The sequence below is a fragment of the Corvus hawaiiensis genome, chromosome 12, assembly GCF_020740725.1.
Source record: "Corvus hawaiiensis isolate bCorHaw1 chromosome 12, bCorHaw1.pri.cur, whole genome shotgun sequence".
NCBI classification, from domain to species: domain Eukaryota; kingdom Metazoa; phylum Chordata; class Aves; order Passeriformes; family Corvidae; genus Corvus; species Corvus hawaiiensis.
Genome location: NC_063224.1, coordinates 6,987,165 through 7,002,184, shown reverse-complemented (window position 1 = coordinate 7,002,184; position 15,020 = coordinate 6,987,165). Strand labels below are relative to the sequence as shown.

Sequence of the window (15,020 nt, the reverse complement as noted above, 5' to 3'; positions counted from 1 at the left end):
CTGACTGAACAGTGTTACCACTTTCCAACCATCTGTAAGCACAGACAGACAGAGCCAGATGGAGATTCTGTTCACTCAGTATTCCTGAAAGGATTCTGTTTCCATTAAATTGCTCAATCCTCCATTAAATACATATGCACTCATACCATTCACTGTGTCCTGCAACAAGGAGTTTGACAGTGTAACAGCCAGCAGTGAAAACATGCCTCCTACTACTTGTACTGGATATCCTGTAGTTCTTGCACTGGAGAAGATGGCAAACTATGGATTTGGTGTCTCCAGAACACAGGTCAGTATGCAGACCTCTGCAAAATCCCCTATAATTATCCCTTTTCCAGGCTGATGACTCCTAATTTATTTAGCTATTTCCTGCTTTTCTGACCATCATCATCTGAACCTTTTCTGGATTTACTGAGTTACTTGTGAGAATGGAGATGAAGGTGCCCCATGGAGAAGGGAAGCAGGCTGCAGTTGTTCTCTGCACTGTTCCCTAGCCCTCTACAAGTTAATCCCAGCATTTTCCCTTTATTGTCCTTTTTACTACTGACCTGATGTTTCCATGCAGCCATTGTAATCACTCCAGAATGCCTCATTGCTCTTGTGACAATGCTCCCTCTGCACAGATTCTCATGAGGCACATCACCTCAGCCGGCTCCCACAGCTCCCCCAGCACCTCTCACCACCCCCAATCTCACAGTCCTCAGCAGTTCAAGCTGTAAATCCCAGGACAGAGAGGTGCAGGCAGCTGCTCCTAAGAAAACTCTGGGAGAACCCATGCACTGACAGCTGGTGACTGGTACCTCATTCCAACAAGGCTGTTTAAAGAACATCCCATTTTAGTCTCTTGGTGATAGCTATGTCTAGAGCAATGGACACTAAGCACCTACATGCAGTTGTGGCCAAGTCTAAAAATTCTCAAATTCAAGTGCAGATTTCTCTCAAAATTTCAGAAACATGGACGAAATTGGAGAATGTGCTTTTTCTTATAAAACACAGGTCATGGACTTCTGATGGACTGTACTCTACAGACTAAAATCAAGTGAGCTAGAGTGGCTGCAGGGTCCAGTTCACAGTTCTCTCCTCCTTTCCTTTCCCTTCCCTTCCCCATCCTCTCTTCAAAAGCACAAAATCATTTAAATAGGGGAGACGGGCTGAGAACAGAAAGGATTTGGCCACCTGGCCCATGGCAGTGGTCAAAGCAGAACCTCAATGTCCTGACTCTAACACTGTTCTCACTACAGCTCATTTTGAAGACAACCCTTTGAACATGCAAATAATAGAATCATAACCACTCTACAGGTAGGACCTCAGCACCTAATTGAGTAAAAAGAGGTTAAATTTACATCCCTTTGAATTGAACCCTTCAACATCCAAACCCAAACATACTTACATATTTACTAACAAGATGCAGAATAGCTCAGATTGTGCAATCAAAGAACGGGAAGAAAGAAAAACAAAAACCATGAGTAGGGCTCGGGAGGACATTTTTATATGTTCAGCACCAAACTGAAGTTCTGTTTGGCCTGCTAACAAGAAAAAGTTGATATGCTGACCTTCTTGGCAGACTACCTTGATCCCAAAACATAGGGGGAAAAAAATGAACAGCAAGTTCCATTGCTGCTGCTTGATAAACAGGTCAGAATTATGCAATGCCAGACACGTGGCAGAAAAGACTTGAGTTACTTCAGGACACAGTTACAGGATAAACTGATGAACACTCACTCTTAAGCAAGCACTGGAGTTAGATGTAGTGTGCTACTACTATCCCTGACTGTCCTACATCCGTCCCTGTTCAATCCCAACTTTCCCATTCAATGTCAGCCTTGCATTACTCTTGACTTTTTGGTCAGATCCTGACTTCAGAGATCAGACTGCCTTAGAAGGCAGCAAGTGGGAAGTGGCTCTGTTGAGCTGGGTGACCATTTACGTCTCAGCACCATGGAAATAACATGGCAATTTAGCTCTCTGCTTCAAGAGCACCAGCAATGAGCACAGAACTTCTGGCAGGCTCTGGGCAAAACTGGCATCATGGCTACATCTCACACCTTGGAAAACCAGGACCTGGATATGCTGCTCAACCTTGAAAGCATGGAGCATCATATAGAGGATGGATGGACGGATGGACGGATGGACGGATGGATGGATGGATGGATGGATGAGGCAGGATGCCCTGATGCAAGTTACCAAGGTCAGTATTTTCACCACGCCTTTTCTGGCCTGATGCTTTGTTCACACAGCGTGGAGAAGAAAGCCAAGTGATGACATCCCCCAGTGCATCGAGGTTCAAACATGTCCAACTTGCCATTGGGCACAGGGGAACAGGGAAGGCAACACCCACAAGGATCTGTACTGAGATCCCCTCTGATGACATGCCAAAGGACTGACACACAAGGCTCAGTGATCATGGAAAACATACTTTTCCAGTGAGTTATACCCAGACATGTCAGACTCTTCCTGCTCTGCACTTGCTGAGCTAAAGATGTTGGTAGACAGATGAACTTTATCACTGACACATGGACCCTTCCCTGCCCATGAACATTCCAGAGAAGAAACATGTTCTACTGCAACTCAGCCCAAGCATTCACCAAAAATGGGTGTAGAAGCTGCTGCAAAGGGCAGAGGCTTGCTGACCATGCATGCAGTGGTAACCTCCCTGCAGTCAGGGAAACCTTGGACATCTGAAGCTGTAAAGAATGGTGAAGTATGTCTGGGCATATGAAGAGCAGATGGAAGTTCCTCAGAAAGAATATGAAGATTTGTCAATAGGTTTTGTGTCTGTAGTATCAGGAGTAATGGGAGAGTTTGAGGCTTATTCTTCAGGACAGACCCCAGTGACTGCTCTACAGTCTTTCCAAATTTTATCTCTACCTGCTTTCTCTCTTTCATATTTTGGGACACTTTTCATTTTTCTCCCCTCTATTCTTGTCGAGTATTTTGCCTGTGGCATTTCTCTTCCCACTCCCCTGGGTCAGCAACCCTAGCTTCCCACAGCTGCCCATGCCAGGGTGAGTAGTGTGCAAACACTAGCTGCAAAGGGACAAGAACTTGTGTCAACACACTGAAATAAACCAAACAAAATAATTTTATAAGATTTATTGAATCCAAAGTCCAGCAAAATTAGATGTACAAACTTTGCTTGTACAGTGCTTGGGGAATGGGATGTGGAGGGTGGGTGCAGCAGCAGAGCCCAGAGCTGCTGCTGGACCTCGTTCCAGTGGGAGGCAGGGCCTTTTCCATGCACTGTGCTGAGCAGGCTGCTATTGCTCAGCCAGCTATGGGTCTTCGGCAGTAGCAGAGCATGAGGGGAGGGGAAGGTATGTTCAACAGAGGCTGAACAGATGGAATCTCGTGCACAGAGAAGTAGGATGTTGCTTCTGCACCGTCCTGGGCTGAGCAGTCCCAGGCAAGGACAGGACAACAACGAATATGGGGCAGGAGCCAGTACCACAGGAGAAGTAGAACCACCCTCTCTTGATTACTCCATCTTCCAGTGGATTTGGCTCTGCAAGTAGATGTGCCTCTGGTGCACATCAGTCCAGAACAGTGAATGCAGGCCTTTGACCCCAGTAAAAGGAAGGCTGAGCAAGCTCTGGTGCTCCTACAGCCTCAGAAGTCAAATGCTTGACCATGAGAAGCCTGCTACCCCAGGGAAGCATCTGAGGTGCTGCAGCATCTCAGTTCTAAGTCAGTTTTAAAGCATTTATGCCAAGCCTTATGAAGCTACACACACAGCACATGTTCGGGGGAGAGCAGGGTGGTTGATTTGCTTTTCTTTATTCAATCATGCTTTAGAATCAAATCAACTATTAGTGCTGCAACACATCTTTCTGTTTCCACAATGAGCCTACAAAAATAGCTGCTCAATGGCCACAGCAACCTATGTTATAGATTTGGGGTGGTGGGCATAGGGGAGGCATGGCCCTGGCATGGAACAACTGTCTAGGTACAGTCACAACACCAACTGCAGGACAGGAATAGGACCAGGGAACAGCGTGCTTAAAACATTACAGCATCTCCCTGGCAGAACTTCAAGGGCCTGGACATCTGCCCAGAACATGTCAAGGGTAAAAAAAAAAAAAAAAAAGACCCTAAAACCCACTTACCCAGGGTCACCAGGATATGAGGAAGCCCTAGCTAGAAACATCCCCAACTTTTCTTGCTTGCAACAGCTTCTATTTCTTCTACAAGGTGGCAAAATGACTGAACGCAGTAGAAGGGCAAACCCTGCACTACAGGACCAATGCTTGTACAGAGACTAAAACCACTTTACCCCATGGAGCACAAGCTTCCCACAGTATGGGCCGGATGGGTTCAGGTCCCACAACCTTTGCAGTATCCCACTGAATGCTGTACAAGGCCATGGAGCAGTGCAGCCCAACACCACACACACCCCAGCCAGGCACTGCTGCTCATGGCCTCCCCCTCACCCCAGGTCCCAGCAGATGAAGCAGAGTCAGTTTGGCCCCTGCACAGCCACAGCAGGTGATGCTAATCAGAGAGCGCAGGACTCTTGGCAGGCCTGGCTGCAGCTTTGGCTCAGAAGCTATTCCATGTTTTTCAATCAAGTACTTGCAACTGTAAAAGAGACAAAACTCAGACCAAATCCTCACAGCAAGACTTATGTGTGGCAAGAATCCAAAGGAGAGGAAAAAAAGAAAAAAAAAAAGGAATCACAACATCTCTCTCATATTAACAGAGCACAGGAAGAAAAGGACACAGTGACCCAAAAATCAGTATGACTCAAGAGTGTGGGAGATTGAGCAGAATGTGGGTGCTAACAAGCATTACCTGATCCACCATGGAGACAACAAGCAGAATAACACTGTACAATTCAATTTTTCACAATATTGATCCGGCACAGTGATTTTTAGACCAGATCAGCAAGTCCTAGCATTTAACAACTACTGCATGTTAACTAGCCTTCAAAACAACATCAAACCATAGTCTACACCATTATATAAAGTGGCACTACCCATTGACTCATAAAGAGAAAAAACAAAATCAGAAGGCTCTGGATGGCTGCAACACAGGCAATACCTTTTCAACAGGAAAGGTCTGTTCCACCAGCCCCAGAAATTTGTAAGGAGTCCATTTCATTATTCCTTAGCATGCACCTCACCACAGAATGTAGTAATCAAGATAAAAATCCTACTTCCTTGAATGAATAAAGACAGCAAGTCCTCCTAACTTACAAGCTTGATGGGTCCATCTTCTGCCAGAGTCAGAACATGATCTGGCTTTCCCTACACCAGAGAGGTCAAGATGTGCTACAAGCCATTTACAGCCCTGTGAAGAGCACACCATGGTTAAAAAAACTACAGAACAGGCTGATTCTATCTACAAAGGAAAAGCCTCTCTCGCATGATCAGGTCACCACTGCACTATTATATCCATTATATTCCCTGACACACCACACTGGAGGAGGTGGGAAGCAGAGCAGGGGTACAAAATAACGCAGGATAGGGATGGGAAAAGGAGTCAGATGAGGAGCTTTTCCATTTATCTATTTAGTGGAACGGGTAAAGGGCAAGTTAAAATCAAAAGCTTATAACATACATAGGCTTCAAATCTCATCATACTAAATAATTCATATGTTCATTTATGGGCCAACTTTTCAACCTTCAGCTGATGGCAAGAACACCTTTATAAAATATTAAGACACCTCCAGCAAAATCTTGCAAGGTAATGGGCATTTTACAGAGATATCAAGGCAGGACAGTTCAGTGATTCAGCCAAAAGCAATGTTAGAGTTCACTGTAGAATGCAGGGGGCTCATGTCCAGCTACTATTAAAAACAATCCCTAAAATGGTATTTAATGAGCTAAGAAAATTATGTTCCACTCATTATTCCACTTATCTAAACACAAGCCCTTATGGAGAGAGAAGTCTTCCAGAAGAAGCACATCTCTGTGTTAAGATGTGCAACAGATGTTAAGAGGTTGCAATAAGGCCTTCTAGATTCTAAACTGAGGTTTCTTAAATACTTTCCATATTAATCAAGGTGAAGCAACAGGGTTTTCTGAAGAGGATCATACTTATCCATCAGTAGAAATAGCTGCTACCAGCAGCTTGAGTTGTAGTGAAACTGAGCTTTGTGTTGATGGTACCTTTTATCCAAATGGCTCCGATAATAGGTACGGCCACATTAAAGAATTTGTTTTAATCTGAAAAACAAGCAGTGCTGTGATTATGACTTGACAGCTAAATTGCTGTCTCTAAAGTGCCAGTCAACTCTTAGCTGTCACTAAGATACCTGGATTTTCCATCATCTGTGCTACAGCTGGAGATGCAACCTGTGGCATTGGTGAAGGCCAAACCCCAAACCCCCCTGTGCAATGCCATCTCTGCTCTGCTTTGGAAACCCTGTTTTCACATGGCACAAAACCAACACAACCTGCTGGATGACAGAGAACTCCATGCAAAAGCAGGAGCTCCAGCATACCCATATCATACATCTCTGGGAACATGTTGCATGAGAACAGAGCAGAGAACCTCTAAAAGAGGTCAGCCCAGCTCTGAAAGAGATACGGCAGAGAAATCAGGGCATGCAAAACCGTGGTTCAGCCGTAACCCCTGAGTGAGAATCACTTACCCATACTGATGTCTGAGCACTTCATGGCCAGTGGAAACACTTTCTTTGGTTATTTTCCAAGGCCAGGATTACTGTCTTGAAATACTGATTCATGGTTTTGTTCAGCTTTAATGGCAAAGCACTTTCCCAACTACTCCAGGGAGCAGAGGCATGGCTGCTGAGAGCTCAGCCAGAGCCTCAGCCTGCCTCCTCCAGTCAAACCTGAAGTCTGGGTGCCCAAAGATAGTCTAATTCAACAGACCCAAAAAAAAAAAAAAAAAAAAAAAAGAAAAGAAAAGAAACCCAACACTTCCCTAAAAACCCACCCAAATGGCTGGCAGCAGTTTCTCTGGCTGCACACAGGACAATCATCACAATCGATACGAGCAAACACGTGAACTGAAGTCAGTTGGAAAGGGAAAAAGGCACAAACTTTTACTTTATACAGTCCTAGTTTTCATACACATAGCCATAAATAAAACATGATATTAAATTTAACCTTAATTCAGAAGGTAATTCATCACAATTCTGTGGTTCAGATGCTGGTTTTGTTACTCTCCAGCTCTGAACACACCTGATAGCATCAGGTCTGATCTCATCTGAGGACCTGATCGCTCTGGTGTCACCCCTCAGCACGTATCATGAAGGAACTAAGACATTTGTCCAACCCCCCTGTGCCACGCCAGCTCAGCCAGTATCAGCCCTGAGCACAAGGCTTGTGTTCTAGAACACACCCACCCAACCAAGCTGTGCTCAGCTCTGTGCACGATAAGCTCCTTAGGGGCAACACCCCAAATGTGCCGAGCACGGGAGCGTGTGAGGAAGGAGCTCTGGCAGCTGCCAGGGTAAAGAATGGCTGATGTGAATTCAGGTTATTCAAAAAACAACACAAACCTACCTAAATTCCATTCACTCAATGTGTAATTTATAACAAAACCATCACCACCATCCTCATACACAAATTCAGTCCACAACCTTCCCTCCCATACCACAAGGCACCCACACAGAATACACCCAGTTAATTCTTTTCATGACACACCAGCAAGTTTTAACTTTGGATGTCTGTGAAATTTAGATCTTTCAAATCCGAACTTTGTCAGAAAGCCTATTAATGATTTCTGAAAAACTGAAGATTGTGAAAGAAAGAACTTGCAGTTCTTCTAGGGGACAAAGACGGGATGTGAATGAATGCACAGCACATGCAACAAATCTGTTTCAGTATTCAAGCTGGAATTTTCATAAAAGTTCAGGTTAGCTCAGCACATAAACTGAAAAAACTGAATGAAAAAAGAGAAAGCTGACATGGGATGAAAAGACAACTGAGCAGTTCAGTGGAGCTCAGCTGAAGCTGATGGGCAGTGGACAAGTCAACCACAAACTCCAAAGATTCCCACAGATACAAAGACTTTTTTTTAATAGAGATCATTTAATTTTGAGAGTTCTAAAATTTCAAATTTTAAAAATTTTGTGGTTTCAAATTTTAATTTTTGAAAGGTATTCAACTGATCTGCAGAGAGTAGAAGCAGGAGGAAAAAAGATGAGAGTGAGTTAAGTAAGGCCAGAGGAACTCAGATTCTTCAACACATGATGCAGCAGGGTAGCCATTAAAATATAGATAGAATACATGTACATAGAATTTAGAGAGAAGATGAAAAAAGAAAAAAAAAGAGTTATGTATGCCCAGGATGAACAAAAATTAAGCACTCATCAGATTACTCTCCTATGATGGCATTTTACATACACTGAACGCAAGATTAATTCCATATGGGGAAAAAATCTTAACACTAAAAATATGTGAAAGCTTCAGTTCAAAGGAAATCCTTTTGTTTTACTACAAGAAGCCCAAATTTCTTATTAATTTCTTTAGTATGACCTTAATTTTGACTTAAAAAAAATTTTAAAAAGCTATTTGAAAATAGCAGATGGTACAGTACAGTAGTAGCAGATTCAAGAAAGAAACAACCAGTTTCAACCAGTCTCAGAACACTTCCTCCAGTATGAGGTTTTTAAATTTTTTTCTCAAATGGGGCTGGGTAGCCTGTATTGCTTAGCCTTGTGTTGTGGACTGAGCAGTTATTAGAGGCTGGAGAGCACTAACTGTGATTCTGGAGTGCATCTTGCAGTTTAGTTTAGAAGAAACAAGGGTAGCACAACCAAAGATGTAAATAAAAGTACAGGCAGTAGTGACAACCAGGAGATACACTTACATAAATAAACCCCTTCTCCAAAAATAAGAGACTCATGTAGATAAATCCAAAGGGCTCTGACTTACAAAAGCCAGAAATCTCAAATCTGCTGTAACATGTATCTTTTTTTAGTAGTGTATGTTTTTTATCCACCACTGTTCTACGTACCACAATAATCTTCACCCACCCAGGCGAGCTCTCATGTAGTGAGGAATTTTCTCTAAAAATCCATTCTGCACAAATGGATTCAGTAATTCTGGAGCTGACCCATCACACTGACCCACTTAGCTCTCTTTTCTTCCACTGTGCAGTGCTAAAACCTGCCATTTCTAAACATACTGATGACCTCTTAGGAGGTACAAATTACGCTTTCAGGTAAAAATATAGTTAAGTCAGCAAAAAGGCCACCCAAGTGAAGTTTTAAGAGCTCTCAGCCTAAATAAAAATTCAGCCAGCCAAGTCAGCTTCAGCCCAGTATGCCTGTAAAGGTGCCCCTTTGTAAAAATCTCTCCATGACCATGATAACTGTTAATTGGAGGGAAATTTAACTGAGGTTTTCAATACATCTCTTTCAATCAAAACTAACCACTGTCAGCCACGTGATTCCTGAGAATAAAGTTTCCCAGAGGAGCTGTTTCAACCCGCATTACCTGTGTGATGAAGCAGGCAAGGGGACAGATCCAAGTTACTAACAACTCCAGAATCAAGCAGTGACCCCCCACCCATTATTATTAACCCAATTACATGACCCATTTCACATGCAGCCCCACAAACTGGTTTGATAGGATAAATTAGAGGGTACTGGAGGCATAAGCAATTTTGTGGATAGGAACTAGCACAGCCAGCTGAAGGACTCGCTGCATGTGTAACTAACACCTGTCTAAGGCTTTGCTGTGACACCATGTGGAAATCCCATGTGCCATTTTGGACAACTGTTTTTTAAGGATAGTTCTGAAAGAGCTTTGCAGCAGGACAAACACCATAAGGTACTATAAGACAGCACTTCATCAGCTGCATAAATAAATAAACTTAATAGAAATTACTTCTAAAGACAGAAAATAAAGCAGTGTGTCCAAGCTGCTGATGTAGCCAAGAGGCTCTGAAAGCAGACTCAATCACTGTTTGTTTGCCACATACTGTTCATGTATTTAATCCCATACTTTAGGGCTTTTGCTGATTGCTTTAGAAGCCAAAGGCCTTCTTTTCCCAGGTAACCATGTAGCTTCCTCCCCTCCCATTTCTGCTGAAGCCTTAAGAACTGTGAAAGCTTGGCAAGGATTTTCCTTTGCCCTTGTTTGCAAGATGGGATAAGAGCCACTTCCTGGACTTGCTCTGAATTTTAATGTTTTCTTTTACTATAAAAAGTAAGATACTGGTGCTTGCGATACATCCAGTGATTAAATGTTCAGAAAATGTCTACAAGAGTTGTCATAAATCAAGGAAACCTGACAAACAGGGAAGGGTGAAGAGCCAGGGATGTGTGATCTGGAGAGAAGACAACAAAGCAGTGATAGAGGTTTTCATGTACAGAGCTACAAAGAGGAAAGAAATTAATTATTTTCCCCCTCCACGTGATCCAAGAATAGACTCAGATTACATGGGATATTCAGCTTTGTCATCAGGAAAAGTTTCCAACATAAGGACAGTGTTGGAAGAAGTTGCCAGAAAAATAATGAAAGACTGGTTTAGGCACACACCTGTCAGGCAGGACTAATGCATAATTGAATTTGCTTCAGATCAGATGATTTGGTGAGGCCTCAGCTTCTATAATTATTACATTTAGCACTGGGACTGAGTCCTTTAGCACAGGTCCTTTGTTTGTCAGTGGAGTCACAGTAAGTGGCAAACCAAAGCATAAACTGAAAACTTCCTTAAACACATCTGAAGTAGAAAGATTCCATGCCAATCATAGAAAACAAAAGAAGAAACATAGAAATAAAAAATAAACCACATCAAAATGAAAGCTGGCTAGAAGGTAAATCTGGATGTCTTTTGCCAAACTTCCCACTTGTAGCAGGATTAACTTCAGAGTTACATGAGGCTGCCAAGAGCTTTGTCAAATTGAGGTTTGAAAATCTAAATATAGAGCCTCTGCAGAAACCCATCCCCAACTCTGATGAGGAATAACATCTTCCCATGAGAATTTTACTTGTGCAGGACCAGGAGCTGGACTCGATGATCCTTCTGAGTCCCTACCAAATTGGGACATTCTATGATTTTATGATACAATACCTATCCAGCCTCTCTTCTCTGGTTGCTCCCAGAGGGGAGCACACCAGCTTGAAAAACCCTTGGGAACATCACTAAGGAAGAAATAAGTAACTTTTTCCTCTCAGAGAATGGAACAGGAGGACAGAGTACTAGGCAGTCTTTCTCCCCTGCTTGCATCTCTCCTCTGACAGCATGTAAAATAAGCTGAGAAGAAATAAAGTCCTACCTAAAATGTCAACAGAAACCTATTTGCAGGAAAATTCAAAGGAAAGGATCTCTAAACAAAGCTAAAATGAAAAGCCCAGTCCACATGTTGGTTTATGGAGGATGAAGGATGGCTTTCACAGAGGAGGAGAGCATAGGGAATTCTTCATTCCCAGGGCTCATTTTTATTTTATCTTCATGTCTACAAAAATGGGTCACTCACAAGGACCTTTTGCAGAACAAAGACTCTGGACAAACTGTTTCTGGTTTTGCAGGCCTGGCTTACAGCACTACAGTCCCAGAAGCCAAACCCCAACACGGAGCAGGTTTCTGTACACCAAATTCTCTTGATTTATCTGGCTGCACACTAATTCAAGTCCATAAAGTATTACTGAGTTTGAAAGCTTGTTCTTTTAACAGAGGGTTTGGAGCAGGCAGATGGTGAAAAAGCCAAGCAGTATCCCTTTGTTTGAAAAGCAAGCTGAAAAAATTACCAATGTTTCTGAAAACCAAAGAATGGTGAGTGAAAGCTGGCACTCCCTTCAGCATGTACAATGCTGCATAGCAGGGCAAGTCATTTATTAACCAGAGGGTGTTTAAAGTCTCTAAAAGTGATTGGTCAGATCCTATCTATACTGTTTAAGAAACTGAAGCAGGGTATGCCTAAGGGTGTGGTTTCACAACATCTTAGGCTGAATTAAGACCTTGCTGCTACTTTCGAGATTCATCCTCCCTTCCCTCTCTGCCTGGCTCTATGCTCCTGCTGGGTTACTCTCAAAGAGCTCAAACAAATGCGATGTTATTTCTCAACAGCATGAAGGACTTGACCAATGCAGAACATCACATTATGGGAGAATAATTTCTAGTGTGCAATCTCACCCATGTTAAAGACAGGACACTTACCATCTTCCTGTTTTATGAAGGTTTGGTAAAACCTGTAGCAAACAACCAACTTTCAGTTGGGCTCAGAAAAACTTACTGGACTGAGGGCTAAATAATAATAAAATAAAATAAAATAAAATAAAATAAAATAAAATAAAATAAAATAAATTGAGATGTTATAGGCAGGATGCACAGGTAAGAGCATTGCTCCACGAGTCCTGAAGGAACCAGCCCACCACAACCCCAACACAGCAGAGAGGCAGGCAGGTTCCTGCCTGGCCTGAAAGCTGGCCTGGCCTGGCCAAGGCAACTGCCAGAGCCAAGGGCTTGCACCAGGGAAGAAGAGTGACTGTGCAGATGGGGTGGGGAGGAGGGAAGGGTCAGGTTTCTCTCCTCTGATGACACTGAGTTAGATCAGTTCAGCTGCAACATGTAATTTCATCCTCAAATACCAAAATGCTGAGCATACGTGAAAAAACACTGTATGTGGGGAAAGAAGTGAGCAGACATTTCAATAAAAGCCACTGGTTTAAAGCAGAATGCTCATTAGTAAATGTTCTAAATGTCTCTAAAACAATTTTTAAAAATCAAGATATGTCAGGGTCACAAAAGTTGGTAGTTAATAATAATCCCACAATCATGTCAGACCTGCTGACTGAATTTCAAAGCACAGCACAAAGAAACCCTGAGTCAAATATGGACAGGAAACTCTCCAATTAAAAGCAGTCTCTATTCCCAATGCAGAGAGGGATAGTTAAGGGAACTCAGTTCATGCTGCTCCAATCACAGTTGTAACCTTCAGAGACAGCTCAGCACTACCCCGACCAGCACCCAGCTGGGCTGACGCCAAAATAAATCTGGAATAAAGCACAAATGCCCTGACTTGGAACTGGATATAGCCAAAGTGTTTGTCCTTGTGGGGGGAAAAGGAGTTTGAGACAGAACCCAGCAGTGAGATTGTTCTTTGAATTAGGACTGCCAGGGTGTCAAGGATCCCCAGTGAAACAGGGAACAAGAAAGGGACCAACTTTGGCTCCTGTACCAGGCTCTGGGCTCTCAACCACCACTTGTAGTGGTTACACACTTCCCTGGTAGCAAACTGAGTGAAAATCGATCTGTTAAAGCAGAAGTGACTTAAAAAGAGTCTAAGGAGACAAACCTGGCACGGTTTCAGGTCACAAAAAGTTAAAATTACACTTTGACATGAAGCCAAGTCAAGACTCCAAAGTCTGTCACTTCGTTGTGAGCTCTCACTTACTCTGTGCTGTGAAGGACCTGATAACAGTTAAGCCTAGAAATATGTTTCTCACTTCAGTTACTTGAACAATATACTAAAAAAAACCCAGACTCATTCTCCAAAAGCCGGGAAGATAATTATTGAGCTGTAATACAGAGCCATGCAGTTAATCTTACACAAATGATGGGAGAGCGACCTAACTATGACTATAGAATGACTCTTGGCAGCATAATCTGCATGTGATCAAACAAACAACAGGTTCATAGGATGAAATTTGTACAATTCATTGCTAAACAAGCACTATCTCAAGTCTCAAGTTCACTTTATGCTTTATTTCACTGAGAGAAAAGAATTCCATGTTCACCACATGCACTCAAAAAAGGATAGTGGTATACAGGCACTTTGACTCAAACTGGCCACAAATGCTGCCCATGTAACTCCCAGGCTTTAAAGCCATTTATCAGAAGTGGTTTGGGTAATTTTTAGTCACCAAAGGGAAAAAAAAAAGAAAAAAAAGAAAAAAAAGAAATTACACTGGCTGTTCTATTTTGAGACAGCACACATGAGACATTCAGCACACACCATCTCAGGTTAGTGCTGAACTCTGTGTGTATGTACCTATGTTATAACCCCAGGAGAATCCTAAATTAAGCATAATCCAACTAACTATCTGCAGGCCAAGTCTAGAAGACAGTCCCCCCATCTTTGCACCACACAAGCCAGGGAGCCATTTCTTGAACAACCCCTTTGCCAAACGCTTCAGCCCTGGAAGGAGATGACGGGACTACATTTGTGCTTTGCCTTGTACATGGCACACAACCCACTTGGATCAGGAGGACTGGGGGAGAGGAAGTGCAGAGAGAGTAGGGCTGACTGGTGCAGTTGTCATAACAAACGAATACATTTTGCAGTAAGGTGCAAATTCTTTAAAGCACAGGTGTCACTGAAACCATTCTCCCCAAGACAGTTTCCAGATCTCTCTTTTGTTAGGACATTCACAAAACATTCTCCTTGAGAAATACCAACATCCATAAGAAGGGCCGAACACAGATTTCATCTTTCACCAGAAGTAACACCCAAGGCCAAAAAAGCCCCCACCACTGACCAGCTGTCATTCATCCTGGCATCCTGGAACATTTACTTTCTACCAAATACACACTTCCAATTTCAAGCGCAGTTGAAAGAATTTCTGGCACAGAAGTCACTATGTCAATACATATCTAGAAATTGTTGTTTTACTCAATAAATTGGATGTTGTTAAAGAAGGATTACCAATTACTTATTTCTAAAAACAAGCCACTTAACCAACTTAGAGGCAAACCTAAAAACACACATTTCAAACAAAAGCAGCAACAATATTAACTGGAAATACCACTTTTTGTAGTCTTTCAGTGGGAAGAAGGAAAGAAGAGACAATACAACAGGCCAATTATCCTGTCATTTTCAGATTCTTTCATGTAAATTTATCAAGTGGAATATAGAGGTTATATGCAAAATGAGTTTCCTACTTACTTTTCAGACACGAAGAAGAGTTTGCCTGTCTGAAAGGTCATCATCTTGCCCATTACTCATTAGTTTAGTATTAATTTCTGTTATCTGCTAAAATCATCATGGCTGCATTGACAACACCAGTAACTCAATTTAACACTCAATAGGTTGAAACTTCCAGATATAAGACAATTACAGTAATGCAATTTTATTAATAGAAACACACAGTCACTGATTTATT

At 42.5% G+C, this 15,020-nt stretch overlaps 1 protein-coding gene across 3 annotated transcripts in view; it reads right to left on the bottom strand.

The window, feature by feature from the left end:
- Positions 1 to 15,020, bottom strand: part of RANBP10 (RAN binding protein 10) — a 69,636-nt gene that overhangs the window by 36,547 nt on the left and 18,069 nt on the right. The window lies entirely within an intron of this gene.